General features: G+C 35.3%; 1 protein-coding gene across 3 annotated transcripts in view; it reads left to right on the forward strand.

Moving 5' to 3' along the window:
* Positions 1-221: 221 nt before the first annotated feature.
* LOC145676716 (uncharacterized) overlaps positions 222-12,923 on the forward strand; it is a 41,509-nt gene continuing 28,807 nt past the window's right edge. Inside the window, exons 1-2 of one of the 3 annotated variants that reach the window (XM_081747540.1) lie at positions 222-474; positions 864-948. The gene's annotated coding sequence lies outside the window, so the exon portion shown is untranslated. Of the gene's footprint in view, positions 949-12,923 lie in introns of all 3 variants that reach the window. The other 2 variants (XR_014129450.1, XM_081747541.1) reach the window with 2 other exon arrangements.

Raw genomic sequence — 12,923 nt, forward strand, 5'->3', positions numbered from 1 at the left:
TTTGCCCTTTTCAACTTGGATTTCAGCCCTCTTTCACTGTCTGAACTTCTTTCCCGATATTGACCTTGCCGATTGCGTCCTTTCTCCCCAATTGTACCCTTTATTTTATATAATTTTGTTCCTGAATGTAAATTCTCCGTGTGAGATATACATTTGAAAATATTGCAAGCTTAGCACACATGCCTAGCGAGCTGGTGCACGTAATTATTTGACTGGTAATGGTCTAAGACAAGAGAAGATGGGCACTATTATGATGTGACAATTTAGCTTTGACTTAAAATCTTCTCGTTCTCAGATATACGAAAAACAATTTTACATTTGTTGCCTGTGGATGTGGATCTGCGGTACCTATTTGTTTAACCGTTAGAGTGTTTTCAGAAAGAAAAAAAGAAGACATACCAACTTTAATTTACAACGCGAGTTTATGCAAATTATAAATTCACAATGCGCCAGGTTTATATATTTAAAAATCAGGTTGGTTTGTCACGCTATGATCTCGTATTTCTAACAGTCCTTCTCATTGTCCTCTAGAATATTTTCTCGACGTATGAAAACATATTTTGCATAGATGAACTTCACGCGAACCAACAGAAAAAATGTTAAATAGTAAATTCTTTCATGACTAGCGTGACAATAGTGACTTAATAATAATAAAACTTAGAGCTATGTTTGGATGAAGCGGTCCACGATTGCATAAAAATAGATTTACAGGAGAAAAAGGTTGACGCAAATGAATTGTTCTGCACTTTTACTATACGTATCCACGACGCATATGAATTGTTTTGCACTTTTACTATACGTATCCACACAGAAATTCATTTAAAGAAAGTATTTCTCTCTGTTTTCACTGTTTGTACTTTCAGGAATGATTTTCGCGGTATTTTCCTGCATTCTTCGGTAAAGGTTCACTTTAAGAAGTCATCTTTAAAATCAACCAAGCTGTATTAGGTGGGTACCAAAAACGTCCTGTTTTACTGTACAGATCCTTAGTATAAGTAGTAGGAATAAAAGGAAAAGAAGTAGAAGTAAGAGCAGAGTAGAAACCCTGAGGAACGAGGTTGAATATTTTCTCTACATAAAATGGGGAAATTAAAGACGCCTATTTTTTTTCCTGCATTCGTGTTCGAATTTTTCTCCATTTGAAAGTAGTTACACACTTGGAGAGATTTTATCAAATAACTAGTTTTTGAACATAAAAATAACGAAAACTGTGGGTTTGCTAGATGCGCATCTTACAGCTAAATGCGGATGTTATTTCCATTACTACTCTATTGAAATATTAATAGAAATTTCTCCTCTACATTTTATAAGGTAATTGTATACAACTACTACTTATCATTTTCCGTGCATGTGGATACTTCTTGTTGTTGTACTAGCTACAGTAGTCATTCTATATCATGTGCGAGTATTAATGCAACACACAAGAAACCCAGATCATGTGTTCACACTTCTACGAGGAGTGTGAGGGGGGCGCGGTGGATCACTCTTAGAGGGTTGATCTCCGTTGCTTGGGGACTTAGGTTCAATCTTAGCTCGCGCCGGTTGGACTGTGTGGTGGACAAACACCGTGCTCGTCTGTGTTCTTGAGGTTCACCCGTTCCTTCTACTTTCTTCATTCCAACATTTCATTCATTTCTCAGCATCACCGTCTCCTTTAGCCTAACCGGCATAAATGTTGGAAGTAAAGTTCATAGATTTCATTTTTCATTTCATGAAGTGTGAATACAGTCTGATTTGCGTTTGTTATTTGTTGTGTTACCACCTGTATATGAAATAAATCATTTTTGTAGGTAGTACATCACTAGGAAGTATACACGTGCTCGGGACATTCGATATGCGGTCAAATCTCCCCCACACACTCATACATTAAGAACAGGGGAACATTATTCTTCGTATACGATTTAAAAGGTGATATTCCTAAAAAGCACCTGAAGTACAAGGGCAGATTTCAAGAATGCAATAAAACACAACAGGAAGTACCAGGCGGAATAGCTCACACAATAATCACAAGGGTAAATTTCAGCAATGCAACGAAAAAGAAAATAACGATCACGAAGAATTCATTTTCACATACCTCAAATCGTTCGTAGGTATATGGGAGCAACTTCCAGCAGTGAAACCTCGTTGCGAGGGAATACTTTTTTTTTTCTCCAAGAAAGTAGGCCAGATGTCCAGTGACATGGTGTCTTTTGTTCCCGGTCCAGCATCCGATACGGAAAATTATCGGTCGGTAATTTTAACCAAGAAATATAAACCCCTATAAAAGGAAATATCAAAAATGGCCTACTAAATAGCATAGAAGTGCTTAACGTTACGAAGTTGAAAATTCAAACCTTGATATGGTTTTTGCATTTTGTTGACCTAAAATAATAATTTGTAACATGTGAAGAATAATGTACTTATTTCTTTATAAAAAATGTCACTAAAAACTAATTTGAGAATCACACCTTAAAACTGCCTGCAATGACAACCATCGGCAATTGCCGATTTCTAATATGATATTGAACACTGTATACAGAGAAAATTATCACTGGTTACCTACAATAGAAGACACAGATGAAAATCGGATCTTTTACAACTTTTGATATTCGTGGACACCACCTCTCGCCACCACCAAATCTGTGGATCCATATAGTAAAACTGCACCGCTGTAGAAGCTGTATGTACCGTACCTACTACAGGCGCATATAAGAAAATATGAATAGAAATATGCAACTAAATAGCCCTAGCCTAAGGCAATCAAAGTTAGGGTAACATAATCGCACCTAAACTAAATTAATATTAAAATTAAAAAACGACATTTTTTCATCCTTTACTGAATTAAAACTTGACCCCCATAACTAAACATAGGGCAAAATTACAATACAGAATACGGAAACGAACTTGCGCTAATTGGCCGAAATGCACGAATTTTAAATAGTGATCTGGCGGTATGAATTTGGAGGATCCGCGCTACAGCGTAGCTGTTCTTTCCTAGGAAACGGGACATTAGCCACTCTACATTTGCTCATAAGCGATGATATTGGAAACAAAGAACGGCAATTCTCAAGGCTGCTGACCTTTTTTTCTAGGTTGATGTTTACTATATGGCGGCCAGATTTTTCATAAAATCGAAAATAAACGTAAATGCAAGTTTGCTATTTTCTAATAATATTAGGTAGGGTTACATTCTAAAAATTAGTTTCTTTCTTCTTTATTGTACTGTTCATATTTCACTTTGAAACAATATGGCGATATTAAAAAGTACATTTCGTATTACGTAAAATGTACAAATAATAATGTTAACGAGACGTACATGGAAGCACCTGCATTATTCTTTACTTACTGTGTTTTATCTATAGTAGTTTTTTTTTTCTAAATGAAAGAAACATATTTTGACTCCACTTCACCATATCAACTTATAATGTGAATTCTTCCCTTGCTTGGGGTCCTGGTTCGATCACAGCTCGCGCCATGCGGATTTTTGGTGGACAAACACCGTGCTCGTGGCTTTTCTCGCCGTTCTTCCGTTTCCTCCCACCTTCCTCATTCCAGCATTTCATTCATTTCTCATAATCACCGTCTCTTTTAGCACAAACGTAAGACGAAGAACTGAAAGACCATATCTTTTTTTTTTTTTTTTTCATAAATGAAAATATCGAAGCATGTTTGGGATTGAGTGCACTCTTTGCAGAACAAGTGATTTTGGATATATTTTAGTTTCTCTCTTAATTTTGCACTTATAAGATCTCCAATGTTACTTCAGAAACCGTAGCTGAGCGAGATAAGGGGGTGAGGAGCCATACGGGACTCGTTTAGGTTCGGTTTCTATGAATGTTCTGCACAAAATGCAGTCTTATTTCATGTTTTATTTATTTATTTATTATTATTATTATTATTATTTTTTTTTTTTACAAAGTGCTGTTTTGTGATGGAGTTTCGTGTAATACTAGCTTCCTGGAGGTCAGCATATCTTTAAAAGTTTTCTGCAAGGATCTTCTCCATTGTACAATCAATCAATTGGAAATAACTTTCATGAATTCCAAAGCAATAGCAAGCTGCTGGTAGTATTGTTGCACAATGTGCAAAAATTGATCAGAAGCATAGAAGTATTTTAAATACCTCTGCATCAGAAACACTACCGTCATTTTCGCTCATTTCTTACGAGTATGGCCTCATGGAGTTCGCCATTTTTGCCGTAATGCAACATTCACATCACGATCGGAGAAGAACACTAATAGAACAGTAAGAACATCGGCACTTCACGTAGTAACTAAGTAACAGTTTATGAATTTTAGAGATAATTCAAGATCCTATCTCCGTACAAGTATAAAAGGAAAAACAAATTTAGATTTGAGGGACATGTTTATACGTGAACGCAGTCTCCTTACGTTTAGCCGCTCTTCATATATATGTGATTAGCACTCACAGTGCTGATATTTCATTCGAATAATTAGCTGTAGCAATGTTAAATTGACAAGATTTTCTGTGAGATTGAAAGAAACAGCTGAGTCCTATCGAAAAAATCAACTCGAAGGGTATCGTACCTCCCGGAGATGATATTCACTGTCGCTTAGGAGTAAATTGTCTTGCAACTATTATACAGTTTTCCGTAAAGTCATGCTGCAATTTTAGCCGTCTCAGGAATTCAAAGAAACAAGGTAGAAACGTGAAGTTCTCACCAATTGAAGAGAAAATTCCTAAGTTTCATTTTTATTCCGTGCAGCACGATGTGGCTTCGATTTGTTTCCATACAGAATCTAAGCGATATTCAATTTCTTCCCATATACGGTAAGGACCTCTTCTGTAACAGAGTAAATAAAGTCTGATTTTCTTTACAAAATTATTAATGTCGGTGGTGCGTTAGATACATACATGCTGCTTCACATAACCCCAATGGAGCATTCAAGACCACGGGCATGGTACATCGGAGCATTTAAATACCGGTATCAGCAAAACTTTGAGGAGAGGTTTGAGTTTATATTAGAACAGCAGTTTCAGTTTTGCGTTAGGCATCCTAATATTCGTTCCATTTTACCTAAAATAGACGAAATACGCATACTAGTGTTATAATTGCTGTGCTGTTTTTATAATTACTGTAATATGGCTTGACAACTAAGCTGTTTCAAATCTCATAAATATATCTGTTTACTCCATTCTCCAGTAAGACAGAGAACATAATGCTAGGGGAAGTTTAATGCATTATTTTGAAAATTAAGATGTAAAACTTGTTGAAATACCTAACTCAGGTCAAGTAGAATGCCTCACGTAATAGTCAAAATAAATTCGCTACGTATAGGTATCTTATTAATGTATAGACCACGAAGTACCACTACACCAGATTGTCTATTCTTCAGGATCTAATTACGCATGGCTATCCGCAAGTTGATTGTCTTTATATACTAGGCGACCTTAAATGTGATCAGCTTTGTCCTGGCAAGCATAAACAGCATATTTGGATCGTATCCTGGATATGTTCGGTTCTGTCATACTGATTAAAGAACTTAGAATAACACAGTTCGGTGAATCGTTACCAGATCTTATTGTTAACGATAAAATTGACATGATAGCATCAAATGACGTTTGTCCACCCATTTTATTATCCCATCACTCAGTGACACATGCTATCCTGAACATTAAGAACCCACCAAGTTAATCTTTTGATATTATTCGTTATCGCAACTTTAATACATGTAATCGCGACGCATTTCTCCAAAATGCCGAAATTTTGAACTGGAAACAAATTGAATTTCATAATTTCATAGATGCTAAATTTATTTTCTTCTGAATTCTCTAAAACATCTTTTCGATGAGCACACGCCGATGGTAACGGTTAAAGTTTCAAATAACAAATTACCTTGCGAGACTAGTAAATCGAAGCTGCTAATTAAAAATCGCGATTGTGCGCTCCGTAGATTCAAACGCACTAAGTTGGCTCAACATTGGGATGAGTACAGAGTTCTGTATTTTTACTACGGCAGTTATTCGACAAGAAATGATTGCGTTTTTTTCCCTTCGTTTAATTGGCGCTAAAGACAACAAAGACCCTTGGCAGACATTACACAATTTGGGAATAAGAGGGAAAAGTTCAACATTAAACCTCCCTGAAGTAGTAATTTGTCGATGTCATAAACCCTCTTTTTGCTAAGGTTTCCGAAGTCTTATTAAAAAGTAACGATACATTTCATAAACAAACAAATCGGTACATGAAATACACTGTCAGTGTAATTCCTTTCATGTTAAGACTTGTTCATCAACATGAAGTTAAAACAACAGTTAAGATTAAATCCAATGGCGCAGGTTTTGGTGAAGTAACACATATGTTTAAAATAGCTTCACCTTTTACCACATTTCCCGCAACTAATATTGTTAACTTCACGTATCGAATGGTAAATTCCCTAATGTCAATAAAATAGTTAAAGTTCTGCTATTACCAAAGAAGCCTTGCATTAAATCAATTGGTGACCTTAGGCCAATAAGTTTACTGCCAGTTCTTTCAAAGGTAATTGAAAAGTTAGTGCTTCAGCAAATGGTTTCATATATTGATAGCTATGGCATACTTCCGTCCGAACAATCTGGATTTCACAGCACTTTTAAAGCTTTGTTAGGTATTAAAGGAGATGTGTTTCATGCACTAAATGACGAATTTGTGGTAATACTAGTTTATTAGACCTCTCAAAGGAATTTTACTTAGTCCAGCATTATGTTCTCTTAGCAAAAATAAAATACTATAATTTTTCACTAAATACCATAAAATGGTTCGAATCCTATGCATATAAGAGAAAACCACAAGTTGCTGTACGTAGATCCTTTCATTGCAAAATTTCTCTAGCTGCTGTTCTTGATAGAGGTGTTCCACAAGGCTCAATATTACGGCCAGTTTTGTTTACCTTATATGCTGCAGATCTGCTATCGGTTGTACAGCATTCAAAGGTGTACTGTTAGACGGACGACACTCAATTGTTTAAGAAAAACCTTGCGTCAGGATTACCACAGGTTGTTTGACGGTTCAATCAAGGTCTTAATGCTATCTATAAGTGATGTGTTGGTAACGGTTTTTTATTAATCCCTTAAGTGTACTTATACCGTTCTAAGTTTCGCTAATCAGCTGAATAAAATTGTAACTGAAAAAATAGAATTACAAATAAAGGACTGGAACATTGGATATTCACCATGTGTAAAAATCTTTGAGTACAAATTGATGATAAACTCTATGCATATTGACGTCTCTACCCATTGTTCAAAAGCTCTGGGAATTCAATAAAACTTGTACAGAATACGAGAGATTCTGTACAAAAATACCAACCTACTCCTAACACAAACACTAATGCTATCTTTGATTATTGTGATGTTGTATATGGCCCACTTCTTACAAATGTAATTCTATTTTGATTCGAAAGGTACAAAATTTATCCATCCGCTTCTGTTACAATATATGAAAATTCGATCATATTTTGCCTATTCTGAACAACAATGGCATGCTGGCAATATCCAGAAAACGACATTTGCATAATTGCTGTCTCGTGTGTAAAATTCTTTAAAAAAAAGAAAGAAAACACACGTCCCGCGTATTTATACACGGAACTCACTGCTATGCCAACTATTCATACTCATTTACCACGAGAAAGAAATACGTTCGATATTCCGCACCATGGACTAAAGCAAACCTCTTCGGCATTTTAAGTAATTTTTGAAAAGTTTTAAATTTATTATTGCCACCCCAGAGGAGAGGTAATGATTTCCAAATAATTGAATTGTTTTGATTCAAACCTTATAGTCGTCGATCCGTCCACTCTGACTCAGTTCTTGTGTTCTTTCTAGCACACCTTATAAGAAGAGATAGGCTAATGTAACGGGTCGCGCCGTGTATTTTTTTGTATGTGTCATGCGAACGACATCAGATAAAACGATGTGCTTGTCTATGCACTCTAAGTGCTACGAACAACAGAACTAGGGCGGCAGAAGTTTCCAGTCACACCATTTCGTTCCATGATTCTACCGAATAGAAAATAGAGGCATAAAGAAAGACACGGAATATAATCGCGGTAATGTGGAAAACAGTGAACCAAATGAAGTAATTCTTAGCACGTTTACTGACATTAGTCAGCTACAAGTTACAAGTTAATTGTTTCATTGAGTTATGGCTAGAGCAGGTGCCAGTAGGAGTTTTCGGAAACTGCAAAATCGGTAGTTCTTCTGCAAGCTTCTCAGGGTGAGTTCGGTAATTGCTGTACATGTTTATAGGTATTTCAAGATGGCGGCAAAATAGAAAATTTCGGCCGTAAAAATCCGCGGTAATAACAGATGGTCGGCCTCAAGTCCCGATATCTAATCATTCAGTATTAGTGTAGCACGTGATCTTAGTCATTCCCAATTGGCAATAAAAAAAAATAATGGCGGGCTATAGAATAGTGGCAAAAAGGAAAATGCGAGCACTAGTTAAAGAGCGGACCTAGCTTGTTTCTACTCACATATAGCAAGTATTTGATGGAAACAAATCTTTAGTAACCTAGTGAAATTTAATTTTCTGTTACCATACCAGTATTCATTCTCTTTGATTGTAGTTAATATTTAATTAGATTTGTATAACTTTAAACTATTCCCAAACATATCAGAAATTTGGTGTAATATGTACCTACTTCACATAGCCTACGTCACACCACAAGTCCAGAAAAAATAAAGACAAAAAGTAAAGTGTACCACTTAAAGGTATTATGTGTCACATAAAAAAATAATTGCAAAAAATTATAATAGTGGGCATAGAAGAAGTAGGAGTAATAATAATAGTGAGAAATCGGTAATCTTATTTATAGTTTTAACATCACGAATACAGTCAATATAGAAATGAATGCTCGGACTTAAAGGAATTGCGCTCGTTGTAAGGCAACCAAAAAGAGAAGGCTTATGATGAGACAGAGGAGAACATTTTAAACTAAGTTAGTAGGAAAAAAGTGATCGATCTGGCTCAACATTAGCCAACCTAGCTCATAAGAGGCCAACTCACAAGCCCCTGGGAAATGACCACCGTGCACCGTGAGCCCACGGTCTTTTACGACCTCCATTTTAGGGGTGAATTTATTCCCTTTTATGAGCACTTTTAAGGGGGTGTATTCGTTCCCTTTTATGAGCACCATTTTAGGGGGTGTACTCGTTCCCTTTTACGAGCATATTTTCCAACCCCTATTTGAACATAGCAGAATATGAACATACAACAGAACAGATTCGTTCCCATTTATGAACACTCAGGGGTGAACTCGTTTCCAACCCCTATTTTAACATAGCAGAAATTACATAGCACAGCTAATAAAAGAACATGGTTTATTACACTGAGACTACGTAACACACAACATCCTCCATTTTAAGGGGGTGTATTCATTCCCTTTTATGACCACTTTTTAGGGGGTGTACTCGTTTTCAACCCCTACGAACACATAACATAACAAGGGTATACTCGTTTTCAACCCCTATTTTAACAGCAGAACTAGTAAAAGAGTATGACTTATTTTTCAACCTTAATTGAAGACAGCAGAGAATAGATAATATTCAACCCCTATTGGAACATAGCAGTGAATACATAAAACTACGGGGGTGTATTCCACCCGTATTTGACCATAATGAACATAGCAGAGAATGGGGGTGTATTCGTTTTGGATTCCACACTATTTGAACTTCGTTACCTCTTACGAGCATATTTTAGGGGTGTACTCGTTTTAATGTAACATAGCAGTGGGCCTATTTTTCCACCCTTATTTGAGCATAGTCCATTTTTAGGGTGAACTCGTTCCTTTTTATGAGCATATTTTTCAACCCCTATTCGAACATAGCAGAACTAGTAAAAGAGTATGATTTATTTTTCAACCCTTAATTGAACATAGCGCATCACATAGAGACTACGAAACATAGCAGGGGTGAACTCGTTTCAACCCTTATTTTAATTACGAACACACAGCAGACCAGAGAATACGTAAGATTCATTCCCTTTTAAGGGTGTACTCGTTTTCAACCCCTACGAACATATAGCAGAGATTATTTTCTTTTACGGGGGTAGCAACACCCCCAACCCTCCTCCTTTCTCATCCAGGGCTTGGGACCGGCAATGGCGGAGTTTAAATAAATAACATCATCATACTCTCATAAATGAATAAAGCATAATATCATTAGCATCAATAGTAGTGAGTGAGAATTTGTTTAAAAAATCCTGCATCGAATACCCAGATGCACGACATGCTAAATATAAAAAACAGTAATGTCCACAAAATTGAGATAAATCACCTTGAATACGTCTATTATTCCATGTATAATACAGACAGTTTCGTTTTAAAAACCTTATATGATGTTGTATATAGGGAGATATACCATAGCTATCGAAATACTCTCCCACACACATATTAGATATATAAACAGCAACCCAATGTTCACCAGGCTTATCACCAGAATCAGTGTTTATAATTATGGCGGCTGGAAATGTATGAATAAACAAAGGTAACTCATCAGCAGCATACACACCAATAAAATGATCTTTAGGCAAATTTTGTTGTAATGCTTCATAAAGCTCAATTGTATTTAACATCTTTAATTAATATATATTTTTCTCTGGAAATCAATTTCTAATTCTGAAGAGAATTCACCATAAATAATTGTTGTTACAGGAGATGGCAGTGCTTCTTTAAAACGTACACTTCCTTGCCGTTGCGGACTAGTATGAAATGCAGCACTTGCGCTTGAATCAGGAGTTAAATCAAACACCAGTAGAGTATAACCATTAGGATATTCAGCGAGTGAAATATTATTACCTAGATTAGAATAATAAATACCTGAACCTGTAAATAGCGTAGAATATGCTTGTACATATAGCTTATTATCAAAATCTGGCTGTAAAGGTTTGAAGGGCATTGGATTTCCATCAACATACAATGTAAAAAATGACATACTAAAATGTTGAAAATTGAATGGATTTGTTTGATAAGTACCATTGAAAGCAGTATTAGTAATAAAACCAATAATAATACGTTTAGGCACTATGCCTGAAAACAGATCTGGAAGTTTACTATCCATAATTCCTTGTGGCAGAGTTTCTGTCTTCACTTGCACTTTTGTTATAGGATATTTTATTCTAAATTTAGGATTTAGTAATACTTTATTTTGTGCTATTTTAACTGCTGGTGATACATCAACCTTTTTCACAAGCAATGTTGCATCTGTAATTACAACTTTTCCATCAGCATCTGCGTCACCCATTAGACAAAATGTAGGTTTAGCTGGAATTAGTTTAATACGCAATTGTACACCATTCAGTAAAAATTTCTCCTGATTGAAAATATCAGCATGAATATAACCCAATAATTCAAATGACTGACTTAAAGCAGTGAGAAGTAAACGTTGTTTAAATCCTACATTAGCATCGGCCACACTGTCCATATGCCCTGCAGTATCTTTAAACCACATTGATGTTTGAAGATGCGTTGTTTTAGCTTCAGTATTATAATTTAGTAATTTTTCAATATACGATCGATATGGATATGTATGTGAAGAGTAGGAAATAATTTGATTATTTAAATATAATTGCACTTCACTGAACATTGCATTGAGAAAATCATTTACAGGGCCAATTTTCTTATCGGCAGAAGTTAAATTAGAACCATCTGATTTAGTAATTTTACCTTTAACATATAACATTGTGTGCGGTAAGTCAATATAGTCATCCCCATGACCGGGGACTACAAATTATATTGGTGCATTATCAGCTATTGAAGCCACAGGCTTATATGGAACTATTTTATTACCTATAATACTGGTTTGAGTGGGTAAACCAGCAAATAAATCTAATTCTGATTTCGTACACTCACACTGCATTTTCGTTTCTTACTATTAATATTCACACATGGTAAAATTTATAATACCATATTACGTCTACGAAAATGTAATTTTACACATACACTGCCATATTGGAAAGGAAGTGGATTACCTGTACTATCTCTTAAATCAATAATAATTTGATCAAATTGTTTACGTTGCACGGTGACATAATGAGGATTATCAAAAATATGTACATTATTAATACCATGCTCTGTAATATTTGTATTTATAATACGTAACAATGGAGCTACGGTGTCACCCACCATTTGTGGTTCTACAATATCACTGTAAATATACATAAGTGTAGGTAGCGCTTTTTGTAAATCAGGTGGATAACGAGCATGATGAACAAGTGCAATATCTTCTTGTTGAGTATGATCAAAGCCTAGTATTCTGGCTAGTTCAGGAGATAGGCGTACTTCTATATGCTTCTCTTGATCTTTTATTACTCTATTAACTTCAATTCGTTTCACTGATGCTTTGACTTTTAATTGTAAATTTAATATATCACTTTTATGATTAATTTGAGATAGAATATCATCAAAATGATAATAGTGGCCTGGTGAGATTTGAGTTATTTTCCAGTTTTTTGTATTCATGAGACGATAATAAATATTATTTGTATATTTGGAAACATTCTGAAATGAACTTGTATAATGCACTTCAACAACAGCTGTTTCCCACACTCCCTTCTCCAGTACAATAGGTTGATATAATTTAGTAGTATAACAAGCAAGAGTATTTTGAGGAAAATATTCCTAAGAACTATTGCTAGGAAGTGTGAGATAAAAACTATCACTTTGCTCCATAATTAATTAATCAAAAATATCTTTGGATCTCTTATCCGTTTCACACCAGCACCACCCCTAAAATGAACTTTCTTTCTTTTTCTTCTTCTTCCAGATCCTTCCAACACCTGATTTAATTTATTTTGAGCTTTATTTTTTAAATTTATTTTAGCTTCTTGCCATCGATCATGCAAAGACTCTTCAATAGGTCTATTATTATCTAGTACATCTCCTGCTACATTAATTCCTGTACGTATCAATTCTTTACCAACAGTTTTTGCACCTTGTTTTAATAAAGGA

Source organism: Thermobia domestica, unplaced genomic scaffold, assembly GCF_964235325.1.
Source record: "Thermobia domestica unplaced genomic scaffold, izTheDome1.hap1.1 HAP1_SCAFFOLD_310, whole genome shotgun sequence".
In the NCBI taxonomy this organism is placed as follows: Eukaryota; Metazoa; Arthropoda; class Insecta; order Zygentoma; family Lepismatidae; genus Thermobia; species Thermobia domestica.